Below are 15,082 nucleotides of genomic sequence, written 5' to 3'. Positions count from 1 at the left end.
GCGCAGCTCCCATTCACCCACCGGAGCTGGCGCCATCCTCATGTCACTGCAGTGCTCTGTTAAATCAGCTGCTCTGGGCTGCAATGGTCCAGAGCACTGTAGCGCCAGTGTGCAGCATGTAAGGCATTGGTGGTTCAGTGGTAGAATTCTCGCCTGCCACGCGGGAGGCCCGGGTTCGATTCCCGGCCAATGCATGAGCGTTTTGCACATGTACCTTTCGTTGACTTTGAAGCATCGTGAAAAGGAAGAGACCGAACAAAAAAACAAGCCTTGATTGCCTTGCTTGCCTTATTTCTGCTACTAGCGATCACTCTGCTGATCCCTTTTAGTAGAAGGGGCCGCTGCGCCTTGACTGGAAGCAGGGCAATCTCAGATTATGCAAACAGCTCATAGAGGCCCAGCCCGAGTAGGTGCCAGTCTCACACGTCTGCAAAGGCCTTCAATGAGGCTTTCAGCAGAAGTCAAGAGTTTACGAGTGACCATTCGCATGGAACTGGCAGGTGTGTTAAATCAAGCGCTCTACCGCAGTAATGCTGCTTGTCAGGCATTGGTAGTTCAGTGGTAGAATTCTCGCTTCCCAAGCGGGAGGCCCGGGTTCGATTCCCGGCCAATGCATGGCACTTTTGTAGACGTGTCTCTTGATATTTTAAAAGGCATGGGAAAAGAAAAATGGAAACGGTAGATAAGATGATTGCATTGCTTGTCTGTTTTCTGCGCAAAGAAAGCACTCTGCTGCCCTCTTTTAGCAGAAGATGGAACGGCAGTTTCAACTTAAGGCGGGAAACCTATTATGCAAATAATTCCCAGAAGACCCCAGAAGCCCAGATTGAAAGGGTGTCAGCCTCGTGTGGCTGCAAAGATATCCCCTGAGTCCTGCGGTAGAAGTCTGGCTTTCCTGAGGCACGGTGCTCAGGGAACTGCACTCAGAGTAGCGACCCATACAAAGGCCACCCTCATCTACCAGTGTGCTTGCCTCTGTCCACTTTTCCTGTCTATAGAACCTGGCCGTTCGTGGCCGTTCGTGGCCAAGTGAGTGAGAAGGACTGCCAGGGCAGCGCAGCTCCCATTCACCCACCGGAGCTGGCGCCATCCTCATGTCACTGCAGTGCTCTGTTAAATCAGCTGCTCTGGGCTGCAATGGTCCAGAGCACTGTAGCGCCAGTGTGCAGCATGTAAGGCATTGGTGGTCCAGTGGTAGAATTCTCGCCTGCCACGCGGGAGGCCCGGGTTCGATTCCCGGCCAATGCATGAGCGTTTTGCACATGTACCTTTCGTTGACTTTGAAGCATCGTGAAAAGGAAGAGACCGAACAAAAAAACAAGCCTTGATTGCCTTGCTTGCCTTATTTCTGCTACTAGCGATCACTCTGCTGATCCCTTTTAGTAGAAGGGGCCGCTGCGCCTTGACTGGAAGCAGGGCAATCTCAGATTATGCAAAACGCTCATAGAGGCCCAGCCCGAGTAGGTGCCAGTCTCACACGTCTGCAAAGGCCTTCAATGAGGCTTTCAGCAGAAGTCAAGAGTTTACGAGTGACCATTCGCATGGAACTGGCAGGTGTGTTAAATCAAGCGCTCTACCGCAGTAATGCTGCTTGTCAAGCATTGGTAGTTCAGTGGTAGAATTCTCGCTTCCCAAGCGGGAGGCCTGGGTTCGATTCCCGGCCAATGCATGGCACTTTTGTAGACGTGTCTCTTGATATTTTAAAAGGCATGGGAAAAGAAAAATGGAAACGGTAGATAAGATGATTGCATTGCTTGTCTGTTTTCTGCGCAAAGAAAGCAATCTGCTGCCCTCTTTTAGCAGAAGATGGAACTGCAGTTTCAACTTAAGGCGGGAAACCTTCTATTATGCAAATAATTCCCAGAAGACCCCAGAAGCCCAGATTGAAAGGGTGTCAGCCTCGTGTGGCTGCAAAGATATCCCCTGAGTCCTGCAGTAGAAGTCTGGCTTTCCTGAGGCACGGTGCTCAGGGAACTGCACTCAGAGTAGCGACCCATACAAAGGCCACCCTCATCTACCAGTGTGCTTGCCTCTGTCCACTTTTCCTGTCTATAGAACCTGGCCGTTCGTGGCCGTTCGTGGCCAAGGGAGTGAGAAGGACTGCCAGGGCAGCGCAGCTCCCATTCACCCACCGGAGCTGGCGCCATCCTCATGTCACTGCAGTGCTCTGTTAAATCAGCTGCTCTGGGCTGCAATGGTCCAGAGCACTGTAGCGCCAGTGTGCAGCATGTAAGGCATTGGTGGTTCAGTGGTAGAATTCTCGCCTGCCACGCGGGAGGCCCGGGTTCGATTCCCGGCCAATGCATGAGCGTTTTGCACATGTACCTTTCGTTGACTTTGAAGCATCGTGAAAAGGAAGAGACCGAACAAAAAAACAAGCCTTGATTGCCTTGCTTGCCTTATTTCTGCTACTAGCGATCACTCTGCTGATCCCTTTTAGTAGAAGGGGCCGCTGCGCCTTGACTGGAAGCAGGGCAATCTCAGATTATGCAAACAGCTCATAGAGGCCCAGCCCGAGTAGGTGCCAGTCTCACACGTCTGCAAAGGCCTTCAATGAGGCTTTCAGCAGAAGTCAAGAGTTTACGAGTGACCATTCGCATGGAACTGGCAGGTGTGTTAAATCAAGTGCTCTACCGCAGTAATGCTGCTTGTCAGGCATTGGTAGTTCAGTGGTAGAATTCTCGCTTCCCAAGCGGGAGGCCCGGGTTCGATTCCCGGCCAATGCATGGCACTTTTGTAGACGTGTCTCTTGATATTTTAAAAGGCATGGGAAAAGAAAAATGGAAACGGTAGATAAGATGATTGCATTGCTTGTCTGTTTTCTGCGCAAAGAAAGCACTCTGCTGCCCTCTTTTAGCAGAAGATGGAACGGCAGTTTCAACTTAAGGCGGGAAACCTATTATGCAAATAATTCCCAGAAGACCCCAGAAGCCCAGATTGAAAGGGTGTCAGCCTCGTGTGGCTGCAAAGATATCCCCTGAGTCCTGCGGTAGAAGTCTGGCTTTCCTGAGGCACGGTGCTCAGGGAACTGCACTCAGAGTAGCGACCCATACAAAGGCCACCCTCATCTACCAGTGTGCTTGCCTCTGTCCACTTTTCCTGTCTATAGAACCTGGCCGTTCGTGGCCGTTCGTGGCCAAGTGAGTGAGAAGGACTGCCAGGGCAGCGCAGCTCCCATTCACCCACCGGAGCTGGCGCCATCCTCATGCCACTGCAGTGCTCTGTTAAATCAGCTGCTCTGGGCTGCAATGGTCCAGAGCACTGTAGCGCCAGTGTGCAGCATGTAAGGCATTGGTGGTTCAGTGGTAGAATTCTCGCCTGCCACGCGGGAGGCCCGGGTTCGATTCCCGGCCAATGCATGAGCGTTTTGCACATGTACCTTTCGTTGACTTTGAAGCATCGTGAAAAGGAAGAGACCGAACAAAAAAACAAGCCTTGATTGCCTTGCTTGCCTTATTTCTGCTACTAGCGATCACTCTGCTGATCCCTTTTAGTAGAAGGGGCCGCTGCGCCTTGACTGGAAGCAGGGCAATCTCAGATTATGCAAAACGCTCATAGAGGCCCAGCCCGAGTAGGTGCCAGTCTCACACGTCTGCAAAGGCCTTCAATGAGGCTTTCAGCAGAAGTCAAGAGTTTACGAGTGACCATTCGCATGGAACTGGCAGGTGTGTTAAATCAAGCGCTCTACCGCAGTAATGCTGCTTGTCAAGCATTGGTAGTTCAGTGGTAGAATTCTCGCTTCCCAAGCGGGAGGCCCGGGTTCGATTCCCGGCCAATGCATGGCACTTTTGTAGACGTGTCTCTTGATATTTTAAAAGGCATGGGAAAAGAAAAATGGAAACGGTAGATAAGATGATTGCATTGCTTGTCTGTTTTCTGCGCAAAGAAAGCAATCTGCTGCCCTCTTTTAGCAGAAGATGGAACTGCAGTTTCAACTTAAGGCGGGAAACCTTCTATTATGCAAATAATTCCCAGAAGACCCCAGAAGCCCAGATTGAAAGGGTGTCAGCCTCGTGTGGCTGCAAAGATATCCCCTGAGTCCTGCGGTAGAAGTCTGGCTTTCCTGAGGCACGGTGCTCAGGGAACTGCACTCAGAGTAGCGACCCATACAAAGGCCACCCTCATCTACCAGTGTGCTTGCCTCTGTCCACTTTTCCTGTCTATAGAACCTGGCCGTTCGTGGCCGTTCGTGGCCAAGTGAGTGAGAAGGACTGCCAGGGCAGCGCAGCTCCCATTCACCCACCGGAGCTGGCGCCATCCTCATGCCACTGCAGTGCTCTGTTAAATCAGCTGCTCTGGGCTGCAATGGTCCAGAGCACTGTAGCGCCAGTGTGCAGCATGTAAGGCATTGGTGGTTCAGTGGTAGAATTCTCGCCTGCCACGCGGGAGGCCCGGGTTCGATTCCCGGCCAATGCATGAGCGTTTTGCACATGTACCTTTCGTTGACTTTGAAGCATCGTGAAAAGGAAGAGACCGAACAAAAAAACAAGCCTTGATTGCCTTGCTTGCCTTATTTCTGCTACTAGCGATCACTCTGCTGATCCCTTTTAGTAGAAGGGGCCGCTGCGCCTTGACTGGAAGCAGGGCAATCTCAGATTATGCAAAACGCTCATAGAGGCCCAGCCCGAGTAGGTGCCAGTCTCACACGTCTGCAAAGGCCTTCAATGAGGCTTTCAGCAGAAGTCAAGAGTTTACGAGTGACCATTCGCATGGAACTGGCAGGTGTGTTAAATCAAGCGCTCTACCGCAGTAATGCTGCTTGTCAAGCATTGGTAGTTCAGTGGTAGAATTCTCGCTTCCCAAGCGGGAGGCCCGGGTTCGATTCCCGGCCAATGCATGGCACTTTTGTAGACGTGTCTCTTGATATTTTAAAAGGCATGGGAAAAGAAAAATGGAAACGGTAGATAAGATGATTGCATTGCTTGTCTGTTTTCTGCGCAAAGAAAGCAATCTGCTGCCCTCTTTTAGCAGAAGATGGAACTGCAGTTTCAACTTAAGGCGGGAAACCTTCTATTATGCAAATAATTCCCAGAAGACCCCAGAAGCCCAGATTGAAAGGGTGTCAGCCTCGTGTGGCTGCAAAGATATCCCCTGAGTCCTGCGGTAGAAGTCTGGCTTTCCTGAGGCACGGTGCTCAGGGAACTGCACTCAGAGTAGCGACCCATACAAAGGCCACCCTCATCTACCAGTGTGCTTGCCTCTGTCCACTTTTCCTGTCTATAGAACCTGGCCGTTCGTGGCCGTTCGTGGCCAAGTGAGTGAGAAGGACTGCCAGGGCAGCGCAGCTCCCATTCACCCACCGGAGCTGGCGCCATCCTCATGTCACTGCAGTGCTCTGTTAAATCAGCTGCTCTGGGCTGCAATGGTCCAGAGCACTGTAGCGCCAGTGTGCAGCATGTAAGGCATTGGTGGTTCAGTGGTAGAATTCTCGCCTGCCACGCGGGAGGCCCGGGTTCGATTCCCGGCCAATGCATGAGCGTTTTGCACATGTACCTTTCGTTGACTTTGAAGCATCGTGAAAAGGAAGAGACCGAACAAAAAAACAAGCCTTGATTGCCTTGCTTGCCTTATTTCTGCTACTAGCGATCACTCTGCTGATCCCTTTTAGTAGAAGGGGCCGCTGCGCCTTGACTGGAAGCAGGGCAATCTCAGATTATGCAAACAGCTCATAGAGGCCCAGCCCGAGTAGGTGCCAGTCTCACACGTCTGCAAAGGCCTTCAATGAGGCTTTCAGCAGAAGTCAAGAGTTTACGAGTGACCATTCGCATGGAACTGGCAGGTGTGTTAAATCAAGTGCTCTACCGCAGTAATGCTGCTTGTCAGGCATTGGTAGTTCAGTGGTAGAATTCTCGCTTCCCAAGCGGGAGGCCCGGGTTCGATTCCTGGCCAATGCATGGCACTTTTGTAGACGTGTCTCTTGATATTTTAAAAGGCATGGGAAAAGAAAAATGGAAACGGTAGATAAGATGATTGCATTGCTTGTCTGTTTTCTGCGCAAAGAAAGCACTCTGCTGCCCTCTTTTAGCAGAAGATGGAACGGCAGTTTCAACTTAAGGCGGGAAACCTATTATGCAAATAATTCCCAGAAGACCCCAGAAGCCCAGATTGAAAGGGTGTCAGCCTCGTGTGGGTGCAAAGATATCCCCTGAGTCCTGCGGTAGAAGTCTGGCTTTCCTGAGGCACGGTGCTCAGGGAACTGCACTCAGAGTAGCGACCCATACAAAGGCCACCCTCATCTACCAGTGTGCTTGCCTCTGTCCACTTTTCCTGTCTATAGAACCTGGCCGTTCGTGGCCGTTCGTGGCCAAGTGAGTGAGAAGGACTGCCAGGGCAGCGCAGCTCCCATTCACCCACCGGAGCTGGCGCCATCCTCATGTCACTGCAGTGCTCTGTTAAATCAGCTGCTCTGGGCTGCAATGGTCCAGAGCACTGTAGCGCCAGTGTGCAGCATGTAAGGCATTGGTGGTTCAGTGGTAGAATTCTCGCCTGCCACGCGGGAGGCCCGGGTTCGATTCCCGGCCAATGCATGAGCGTTTTGCACATGTACCTTTCGTTGACTTTGAAGCATTGTGAAAAGGAAGAGACCGAACAAAAAAACAAGCCTTGATTGCCTTGCTTGCCTTATTTCTGCTACTAGCGATCACTCTGCTGATCCCTTTTAGTAGAAGGGGCCGCTGCGCCTTGACTGGAAGCAGGGCAATCTCAGATTATGCAAACAGCTCATAGAGGCCCAGCCCGAGTAGGTGCCAGTCTCACACGTCTGCAAAGGCCTTCAATGAGGCTTTCAGCAGAAGTCAAGAGTTTACGAGTGACCATTCGCATGGAACTGGCAGGTGTGTTAAATCAAGCGCTCTACCGCAGTAATGCTGCTTGTCAGGCATTGGTAGTTCAGTGGTAGAATTCTCGCTTCCCAAGCGGGAGGCCCGGGTTCGATTCCCGGCCAATGCATGGCACTTTTGTAGACGTGTCTCTTGATATTTTAAAAGGCATGGGAAAAGAAAAATGGAAACGGTAGATAAGATGATTGCATTGCTTGTCTGTTTTCTGCGCAAAGAAAGCACTCTGCTGCCCTCTTTTAGCAGAAGATGGAACGGCAGTTTCAACTTAAGGCGGGAAACCTATTATGCAAATAATTCCCAGAAGACCCCAGAAGCCCAGATTGAAAGGGTGTCAGCCTCGTGTGGCTGCAAAGATATCCCCTGAGTCCTGCGGTAGAAGTCTGGCTTTCCTGAGGCACGGTGCTCAGGGAACTGCACTCAGAGTAGCGACCCATACAAAGGCCACCCTCATCTACCAGTGTGCTTGCCTCTGTCCACTTTTCCTGTCTATAGAACCTGGCCGTTCGTGGCCGTTCGTGGCCAAGTGAGTGAGAAGGACTGCCAGGGCAGCGCAGCTCCCATTCACCCACCGGAGCTGGCGCCATCCTCATGTCACTGCAGTGCTCTGTTAAATCAGCTGCTCTGGGCTGCAATGGTCCAGAGCACTGTAGCGCCAGTGTGCAGCATGTAAGGCATTGGTGGTTCAGTGGTAGAATTCTCGCCTGCCACGCGGGAGGCCCGGGTTCGATTCCCGGCCAATGCATGAGCGTTTTGCACATGTACCTTTCGTTGACTTTGAAGCATCGTGAAAAGGAAGAGACCGAACAAAAAAACAAGCCTTGATTGCCTTGCTTGCCTTATTTCTGCTACTAGCGATCACTCTGCTGATCCCTTTTAGTAGAAGGGGCCGCTGCGCCTTGACTGGAAGCAGGGCAATCTCAGATTATGCAAAACGCTCATAGAGGCCCAGCCCGAGTAGGTGCCAGTCTCACACGTCTGCAAAGGCCTTCAATGAGGCTTTCAGCAGAAGTCAAGAGTTTACGAGTGACCATTCGCATGGAACTGGCAGGTGTGTTAAATCAAGCGCTCTACCGCAGTAATGCTGCTTGTCAAGCATTGGTAGTTCAGTGGTAGAATTCTCGCTTCCCAAGCGGGAGGCCTGGGTTCGATTCCCGGCCAATGCATGGCACTTTTGTAGACGTGTCTCTTGATATTTTAAAAGGCATGGGAAAAGAAAAATGGAAACGGTAGATAAGATGATTGCATTGCTTGTCTGTTTTCTGCGCAAAGAAAGCAATCTGCTGCCCTCTTTTAGCAGAAGATGGAACTGCAGTTTCAACTTAAGGCGGGAAACCTTCTATTATGCAAATAATTCCCAGAAGACCCCAGAAGCCCAGATTGAAAGGGTGTCAGCCTCGTGTGGCTGCAAAGATATCCCCTGAGTCCTGCAGTAGAAGTCTGGCTTTCCTGAGGCACGGTGCTCAGGGAACTGCACTCAGAGTAGCGACCCATACAAAGGCCACCCTCATCTACCAGTGTGCTTGCCTCTGTCCACTTTTCCTGTCTATAGAACCTGGCCGTTCGTGGCCGTTCGTGGCCAAGTGAGTGAGAAGGACTGCCAGGGCAGCGCAGCTCCCATTCACCCACCGGAGCTGGCGCCATCCTCATGCCACTGCAGTGCTCTGTTAAATCAGCTGCTCTGGGCTGCAATGGTCCAGAGCACTGTAGCGCCAGTGTGCAGCATGTAAGGCATTGGTGGTTCAGTGGTAGAATTCTCGCCTGCCACGCGGGAGGCCCGGGTTCGATTCCCGGCCAATGCATGAGCGTTTTGCACATGTACCTTTCGTTGACTTTGAAGCATCGTGAAAAGGAAGAGACCGAACAAAAAAACAAGCCTTGATTGCCTTGCTTGCCTTATTTCTGCTACTAGCGATCACTCTGCTGATCCCTTTTAGTAGAAGGGGCCGCTGCGCCTTGACTGGAAGCAGGGCAATCTCAGATTATGCAAAACGCTCATAGAGGCCCAGCCCGAGTAGGTGCCAGTCTCACACGTCTGCAAAGGCCTTCAATGAGGCTTTCAGCAGAAGTCAAGAGTTTACGAGTGACCATTCGCATGGAACTGGCAGGTGTGTTAAATCAAGCGCTCTACCGCAGTAATGCTGCTTGTCAAGCATTGGTAGTTCAGTGGTAGAATTCTCGCTTCCCAAGCGGGAGGCCCGGGTTCGATTCCCGGCCAATGCATGGCACTTTTGTAGACGTGTCTCTTGATATTTTAAAAGGCATGGGAAAAGAAAAATGGAAACGGTAGATAAGATGATTGCATTGCTTGTCTGTTTTCTGCGCAAAGAAAGCAATCTGCTGCCCTCTTTTAGCAGAAGATGGAACTGCAGTTTCAACTTAAGGCGGGAAACCTTCTATTATGCAAATAATTCCCAGAAGACCCCAGAAGCCCAGATTGAAAGGGTGTCAGCCTCGTGTGGCTGCAAAGATATCCCCTGAGTCCTGCGGTAGAAGTCTGGCTTTCCTGAGGCACGGTGCTCAGGGAACTGCACTCAGAGTAGCGACCCATACAAAGGCCACCCTCATCTACCAGTGTGCTTGCCTCTGTCCACTTTTCCTGTCTATAGAACCTGGCCGTTCGTGGCCGTTCGTGGCCAAGTGAGTGAGAAGGACTGCCAGGGCAGCGCAGCTCCCATTCACCCACCGGAGCTGGCGCCATCCTCATGTCACTGCAGTGCTCTGTTAAATCAGCTGCTCTGGGCTGCAATGGTCCAGAGCACTGTAGCGCCAGTGTGCAGCATGTAAGGCATTGGTGGTTCAGTGGTAGAATTCTCGCCTGCCACGCGGGAGGCCCGGGTTCGATTCCCGGCCAATGCATGAGCGTTTTGCACATGTACCTTTCGTTGACTTTGAAGCATCGTGAAAAGGAAGAGACCGAACAAAAAAACAAGCCTTGATTGCCTTGCTTGCCTTATTTCTGCTACTAGCGATCACTCTGCTGATCCCTTTTAGTAGAAGGGGCCGCTGCGCCTTGACTGGAAGCAGGGCAATCTCAGATTATGCAAACAGCTCATAGAGGCCCAGCCCGAGTAGGTGCCAGTCTCACACGTCTGCAAAGGCCTTCAATGAGGCTTTCAGCAGAAGTCAAGAGTTTACGAGTGACCATTCGCATGGAACTGGCATGTGTGTTAAATCAAGCGCTCTACGGCAGTAATGCTGCTTGTCAAGCTTTGGTAGTTCAGTGGTAGAATTCTCGCTTCCCAAGCGGGAGGCCCGGGTTCGATTCCCGGCCAATGCATGGCACTTTTGTAGACGTGTCTCTTGATATTTTAAAAGGCATGGGAAAAGAAAAATGGAAACGGTAGATAAGATGATTGCATTGCTTGTCTGTTTTCTGCGCAAAGAAAGCAATCTGCTGCCCTCTTTTAGCAGAAGATGGAACTGCAGTTTCAACTTAAGGCGGGAAACCTTCTATTATGCAAATAATTCCCAGAAGACCCCAGAAGCCCAGATTGAAAGGGTGTCAGCCTCGTGTGGCTGCAAAGATATCCCCTGAGTCCTGCAGTAGAAGTCTGGCTTTCCTGAGGCACGGTGCTCAGGGAACTGCACTCAGAGTAGCGACCCATACAAAGGCCACCCTCATCTACCAGTGTGCTTGCCTCTGTCCACTTTTCCTGTCTATAGAACCTGGCCGTTCGTGGCCGTTCGTGGCCAAGGGAGTGAGAAGGACTGCCAGGGCAGCGCAGCTCCCATTCACCCACCGGAGCTGGCGCCATCCTCATGTCACTGCAGTGCTCTGTTAAATCAGCTGCTCTGGGCTGCAATGGTCCAGAGCACTGTAGCGCCAGTGTGCAGCATGTAAGGCATTGGTGGTTCAGTGGTAGAATTCTCGCCTGCCACGCGGGAGGCCCGGGTTCGATTCCCGGCCAATGCATGAGCGTTTTGCACATGTACCTTTCGTTGACTTTGAAGCATCGTGAAAAGGAAGAGACCGAACAAAAAAACAAGCCTTGATTGCCTTGCTTGCCTTATTTCTGCTACTAGCGATCACTCTGCTGATCCCTTTTAGTAGAAGGGGCCGCTGCGCCTTGACTGGAAGCAGGGCAATCTCAGATTATGCAAACAGCTCATAGAGGCCCAGCCCGAGTAGGTGCCAGTCTCACACGTCTGCAAAGGCCTTCAATGAGGCTTTCAGCAGAAGTCAAGAGTTTACGAGTGACCATTCGCATGGAACTGGCAGGTGTGTTAAATCAAGTGCTCTACCGCAGTAATGCTGCTTGTCAGGCATTGGTAGTTCAGTGGTAGAATTCTCGCTTCCCAAGCGGGAGGCCCGGGTTCGATTCCCGGCCAATGCATGGCACTTTTGTAGACGTGTCTCTTGATATTTTAAAAGGCATGGGAAAAGAAAAATGGAAACGGTAGATAAGATGATTGCATTGCTTGTCTGTTTTCTGCGCAAAGAAAGCACTCTGCTGCCCTCTTTTAGCAGAAGATGGAACGGCAGTTTCAACTTAAGGCGGGAAACCTATTATGCAAATAATTCCCAGAAGACCCCAGAAGCCCAGATTGAAAGGGTGTCAGCCTCGTGTGGCTGCAAAGATATCCCCTGAGTCCTGCGGTAGAAGTCTGGCTTTCCTGAGGCACGGTGCTCAGGGAACTGCACTCAGAGTAGCGACCCATACAAAGGCCACCCTCATCTACCAGTGTGCTTGCCTCTGTCCACTTTTCCTGTCTATAGAACCTGGCCGTTCGTGGCCGTTCGTGGCCAAGTGAGTGAGAAGGACTGCCAGGGCAGCGCAGCTCCCATTCACCCACCGGAGCTGGCGCCATCCTCATGCCACTGCAGTGCTCTGTTAAATCAGCTGCTCTGGGCTGCAATGGTCCAGAGCACTGTAGCGCCAGTGTGCAGCATGTAAGGCAATGGTGGTTCAGTGGTAGAATTCTCGCCTGCCACGCGGGAGGCCCGGGTTCGATTCCCGGCCAATGCATGAGCGTTTTGCACATGTACCTTTCGTTGACTTTGAAGCATCGTGAAAAGGAAGAGACCGAACAAAAAAACAAGCCTTGATTGCCTTGCTTGCCTTATTTCTGCTACTAGCGATCACTCTGCTGATCCCTTTTAGTAGAAGGGGCCGCTGCGCCTTGACTGGAAGCAGGGCAATCTCAGATTATGCAAAACGCTCATAGAGGCCCAGCCCGAGTAGGTGCCAGTCTCACACGTCTGCAAAGGCCTTCAATGAGGCTTTCAGCAGAAGTCAAGAGTTTACGAGTGACCATTCGCATGGAACTGGCAGGTGTGTTAAATCAAGCGCTCTACCGCAGTAATGCTGCTTGTCAAGCATTGGTAGTTCAGTGGTAGAATTCTCGCTTCCCAAGCGGGAGGCCCGGGTTCGATTCCCGGCCAATGCATGGCACTTTTGTAGACGTGTCTCTTGATATTTTAAAAGGCATGGGAAAAGAAAAATGGAAACGGTAGATAAGATGATTGCATTGCTTGTCTGTTTTCTGCGCAAAGAAAGCAATCTGCTGCCCTCTTTTAGCAGAAGATGGAACTGCAGTTTCAACTTAAGGCGGGAAACCTTCTATTATGCAAATAATTCCCAGAAGACCCCAGAAGCCCAGATTGAAAGGGTGTCAGCCTCGTGTGGCTGCAAAGATATCCCCTGAGTCCTGCGGTAGAAGTCTGGCTTTCCTGAGGCACGGTGCTCAGGGAACTGCACTCAGAGTAGCGACCCATACAAAGGCCACCCTCATCTACCAGTGTGCTTGCCTCTGTCCACTTTTCCTGTCTATAGAACCTGGCCGTTCGTGGCCGTTCGTGGCCAAGTGAGTGAGAAGGACTGCCAGGGCAGCGCAGCTCCCATTCACCCACCGGAGCTGGCGCCATCCTCATGTCACTGCAGTGCTCTGTTAAATCAGCTGCTCTGGGCTGCAATGGTCCAGAGCACTGTAGCGCCAGTGTGCAGCATGTAAGGCATTGGTGGTTCAGTGGTAGAATTCTCGCCTGCCACGCGGGAGGCCCGGGTTCGATTCCCGGCCAATGCATGAGCGTTTTGCACATGTACCTTTCGTTGACTTTGAAGCATCGTGAAAAGGAAGAGACCGAACAAAAAAACAAGCCTTGATTGCCTTGCTTGCCTTATTTCTGCTACTAGCGATCACTCTGCTGATCCCTTTTAGTAGAAGGGGCCGCTGCGCCTTGACTGGAAGCAGGGCAATCTCAGATTATGCAAACAGCTCATAGAGGCCCAGCCCGAGTAGGTGCCAGTCTCACACGTCTGCAAAGGCCTTCAATGAGGCTTTCAGCAGAAGTCAAGAGTTTACGAGTGACCATTCGCATGGAACTGGCAGGTGTGTTAAATCAAGTGCTCTACCGCAGTAATGCTGCTTGTCAGGCATTGGTAGCTCAGTGGTAGAATTCTCGCTTCCCAAGTGGGAGGCCCTGGTTCGATTCCCGGCCAATGCATGGCACTTTTGTAGACGTGTCTCTTGATATTTTAAAAGGCATGGGAAAAGAAAAATGGAAACGGTAGATAAGATGATTGCATTGCTTGTCTGTTTTCTGCGCAAAGAAAGCACTCTGCTGCCCTCTTTTAGCAGAAGATGGAACGGCAGTTTCAATTTAAGGCGGGAAACCTATTATGCAAATAATTCCCAGAAGACCCCAGAAGCCCAGATTGAAAGGGTGTCAGCCTTGTGTGGCTGCAAAGATATCCCCTGAGTCCTGCGGTAGAAGTCTGGCTTTCCTGAGGCACGGTGCTCAGGGAACTGCACTCAGAGTAGCGACCCATACAAAGGCCACCCTCATCTACCAGTGTGCTTGCCTCTGTCCACTTTTCCTGTCTATAGAACCTGGCCGTTCGTGGCCAAGTGAGTGAGAAGGACTGCCAGGGCAGCGCAGCTCCCATTCACCCACCGGAGCTGGCGCCATCCTCATGTCACTGCAGTGCTCTGTTAAATCAGCTGCTCTGGCCTGCAATGGTCCAGAGCACTGTAGCGCCAGTGTGCAGCATGTAAGGCATTGGTGGTTCAGTGGTAGAATTCTCGCCTGCCACGCGGGAGGCCCGGGTTTGATTCCCGGCCAATGCATGGCACTTTTGTAGACGTGTCTCTTGATATTTTAAAAGGCATGGGAAAAGAAAAATGGAAACGGTAGATAAGATGATTGCATTGCTTGTCTGTTTTCTGCGCAAAGAAAGCACTCTGCTGCCCTCTTTTAGCAGAAGATGGAACGGCAGTTTCAACTTAAGGCGGGAAACCTATTATGCAAATAATTCCCAGAAGACCCCAGAAGCCCAGATTGAAAGGGTGTCAGCCTTGTGTGGCTGCAAAGATATCCCCTGAGTCCTGCGGTAGAAGTCTGGCTTTCCTGAGGCACGGTGCTCAGGGAACTGCACTCAGAGTAGCGACCCATACAAAGGCCACCCTCATCTACCAGTGTGCTTGCCTCTGTCCACTTTTCCTGTCTATAGAACCTGGCCGTTCGTGGCCAAGTGAGTGAGAAGGACTGCCAGGGCAGCGCAGCTCCCATTCACCCACCGGAGCTGGCGCCATCCTCATGTCACTGCAGTGCTCTGTTAAATCAGCTGCTCTGGCCTGCAATGGTCCAGAGCACTGTAGTGCCAGTGTGCAGCATGTAAGGCATTGGTGGTTCAGTGGTAGAATTCTCGCCTGCCACGCGGGAGGCCCGGGTTTGATTCCCGGCCAATGCATGGCACTTTTGTAGACGTGTCTCTTGATATTTTAAAAGGCATGGGAAAAGAAAAATGGAAACGGTAGATAAGATGATTGCATTGCTTGTCTGTTTTCTGCGCAAAGAAAGCACTCTGCTGCCCTCTTTTAGCAGAAGATGGAACTGCAGTTTCAACTTAAGGCGGGAAACCTATTATGCACATAATTCCCAGAAGACCCCAGAAGCCCAGATTGAAAGGGTGTCAGCCTCGTGTGGCTGCAAAGATATCCCCTGAGTCCTGCAGTAGAAGTCTGGCTTTCCTGAGGCACGGTGCTCAGGGAACTGCACTCAGAGTAGCGACCCATACAAAGGCCACCCTCATCTACCAGTGTGCTTGCCTCTGTCCACTTTTCCTGTCTATAGAACCTGGCCGTTCGTGGCCGTTCGTGGCCAAGTGAGTGAGAAGGACTGCCAGGGCAGCGCAGCTCCCATTCACCCACCGGAGCTGGCGCCATCCTCATGTCACTGCAGTGCTCTGTTAAATCAGCTGCTCTGGCCTGCAATGGTCCAGAGCACTGTAGCGCCAGTGTGC

General features: G+C 51.6%; 23 non-coding genes across 23 annotated transcripts; all 23 read left to right on the top strand.

The window, feature by feature from the left end:
- The first annotated feature begins 123 nt into the window (after positions 1-123).
- TRNAG-GCC (transfer RNA glycine (anticodon GCC)) lies at positions 124-194 on the top strand. The gene has a single exon. It is a non-coding gene; the product is annotated as a tRNA-Gly (tRNA).
- Positions 195-544: 350 nt separating this feature from the next.
- Positions 545-615, top strand: TRNAG-CCC (transfer RNA glycine (anticodon CCC)). Its single transcript has one exon. It is a non-coding gene; the product is annotated as a tRNA-Gly (tRNA).
- A 983-nt stretch (positions 616-1,598) lies between these two features.
- TRNAG-CCC (transfer RNA glycine (anticodon CCC)) lies at positions 1,599-1,669 on the top strand. Its single transcript has one exon. It is a non-coding gene; the product is annotated as a tRNA-Gly (tRNA).
- A 565-nt stretch (positions 1,670-2,234) lies between these two features.
- Positions 2,235-2,305, top strand: TRNAG-GCC (transfer RNA glycine (anticodon GCC)). Its single transcript has one exon. It is a non-coding gene; the product is annotated as a tRNA-Gly (tRNA).
- Positions 2,306-2,655: 350 nt separating this feature from the next.
- On the top strand, positions 2,656-2,726 carry TRNAG-CCC (transfer RNA glycine (anticodon CCC)). The gene has a single exon. It is a non-coding gene; the product is annotated as a tRNA-Gly (tRNA).
- A 562-nt stretch (positions 2,727-3,288) lies between these two features.
- TRNAG-GCC (transfer RNA glycine (anticodon GCC)) lies at positions 3,289-3,359 on the top strand. Its single transcript has one exon. It is a non-coding gene; the product is annotated as a tRNA-Gly (tRNA).
- Positions 3,360-3,709: 350 nt separating this feature from the next.
- On the top strand, positions 3,710-3,780 carry TRNAG-CCC (transfer RNA glycine (anticodon CCC)). The gene has a single exon. It is a non-coding gene; the product is annotated as a tRNA-Gly (tRNA).
- A 565-nt stretch (positions 3,781-4,345) lies between these two features.
- Positions 4,346-4,416, top strand: TRNAG-GCC (transfer RNA glycine (anticodon GCC)). The gene has a single exon. It is a non-coding gene; the product is annotated as a tRNA-Gly (tRNA).
- A 350-nt stretch (positions 4,417-4,766) lies between these two features.
- TRNAG-CCC (transfer RNA glycine (anticodon CCC)) lies at positions 4,767-4,837 on the top strand. Its single transcript has one exon. It is a non-coding gene; the product is annotated as a tRNA-Gly (tRNA).
- Positions 4,838-5,402: 565 nt separating this feature from the next.
- TRNAG-GCC (transfer RNA glycine (anticodon GCC)) lies at positions 5,403-5,473 on the top strand. Its single transcript has one exon. It is a non-coding gene; the product is annotated as a tRNA-Gly (tRNA).
- Positions 5,474-5,823: 350 nt separating this feature from the next.
- Positions 5,824-5,894, top strand: TRNAG-CCC (transfer RNA glycine (anticodon CCC)). Its single transcript has one exon. It is a non-coding gene; the product is annotated as a tRNA-Gly (tRNA).
- Positions 5,895-6,456: 562 nt separating this feature from the next.
- On the top strand, positions 6,457-6,527 carry TRNAG-GCC (transfer RNA glycine (anticodon GCC)). Its single transcript has one exon. It is a non-coding gene; the product is annotated as a tRNA-Gly (tRNA).
- Positions 6,528-6,877: 350 nt separating this feature from the next.
- TRNAG-CCC (transfer RNA glycine (anticodon CCC)) lies at positions 6,878-6,948 on the top strand. Its single transcript has one exon. It is a non-coding gene; the product is annotated as a tRNA-Gly (tRNA).
- Positions 6,949-7,510: 562 nt separating this feature from the next.
- TRNAG-GCC (transfer RNA glycine (anticodon GCC)) lies at positions 7,511-7,581 on the top strand. Its single transcript has one exon. It is a non-coding gene; the product is annotated as a tRNA-Gly (tRNA).
- Positions 7,582-7,931: 350 nt separating this feature from the next.
- TRNAG-CCC (transfer RNA glycine (anticodon CCC)) lies at positions 7,932-8,002 on the top strand. Its single transcript has one exon. It is a non-coding gene; the product is annotated as a tRNA-Gly (tRNA).
- A 565-nt stretch (positions 8,003-8,567) lies between these two features.
- Positions 8,568-8,638, top strand: TRNAG-GCC (transfer RNA glycine (anticodon GCC)). Its single transcript has one exon. It is a non-coding gene; the product is annotated as a tRNA-Gly (tRNA).
- Positions 8,639-8,988: 350 nt separating this feature from the next.
- Positions 8,989-9,059, top strand: TRNAG-CCC (transfer RNA glycine (anticodon CCC)). The gene has a single exon. It is a non-coding gene; the product is annotated as a tRNA-Gly (tRNA).
- A 565-nt stretch (positions 9,060-9,624) lies between these two features.
- On the top strand, positions 9,625-9,695 carry TRNAG-GCC (transfer RNA glycine (anticodon GCC)). Its single transcript has one exon. It is a non-coding gene; the product is annotated as a tRNA-Gly (tRNA).
- Positions 9,696-10,045: 350 nt separating this feature from the next.
- On the top strand, positions 10,046-10,116 carry TRNAG-CCC (transfer RNA glycine (anticodon CCC)). Its single transcript has one exon. It is a non-coding gene; the product is annotated as a tRNA-Gly (tRNA).
- A 565-nt stretch (positions 10,117-10,681) lies between these two features.
- On the top strand, positions 10,682-10,752 carry TRNAG-GCC (transfer RNA glycine (anticodon GCC)). Its single transcript has one exon. It is a non-coding gene; the product is annotated as a tRNA-Gly (tRNA).
- A 350-nt stretch (positions 10,753-11,102) lies between these two features.
- Positions 11,103-11,173, top strand: TRNAG-CCC (transfer RNA glycine (anticodon CCC)). Its single transcript has one exon. It is a non-coding gene; the product is annotated as a tRNA-Gly (tRNA).
- Positions 11,174-12,156: 983 nt separating this feature from the next.
- TRNAG-CCC (transfer RNA glycine (anticodon CCC)) lies at positions 12,157-12,227 on the top strand. The gene has a single exon. It is a non-coding gene; the product is annotated as a tRNA-Gly (tRNA).
- Positions 12,228-12,792: 565 nt separating this feature from the next.
- TRNAG-GCC (transfer RNA glycine (anticodon GCC)) lies at positions 12,793-12,863 on the top strand. The gene has a single exon. It is a non-coding gene; the product is annotated as a tRNA-Gly (tRNA).
- The last annotated feature ends 2,219 nt before the right edge of the window (positions 12,864-15,082 follow it).

Source organism: Ambystoma mexicanum, chromosome 1p (assembly GCF_040938575.1).
Source record: "Ambystoma mexicanum isolate Mex_15411 chromosome 1p, UKY_AmexF1_1, whole genome shotgun sequence".
NCBI lineage: Eukaryota > Metazoa > Chordata > Amphibia > Caudata > Ambystomatidae > Ambystoma > Ambystoma mexicanum.
Note: the sequence above shows the minus strand (reverse complement) of the source record. Positions and strands in the feature narration are given on the sequence as shown.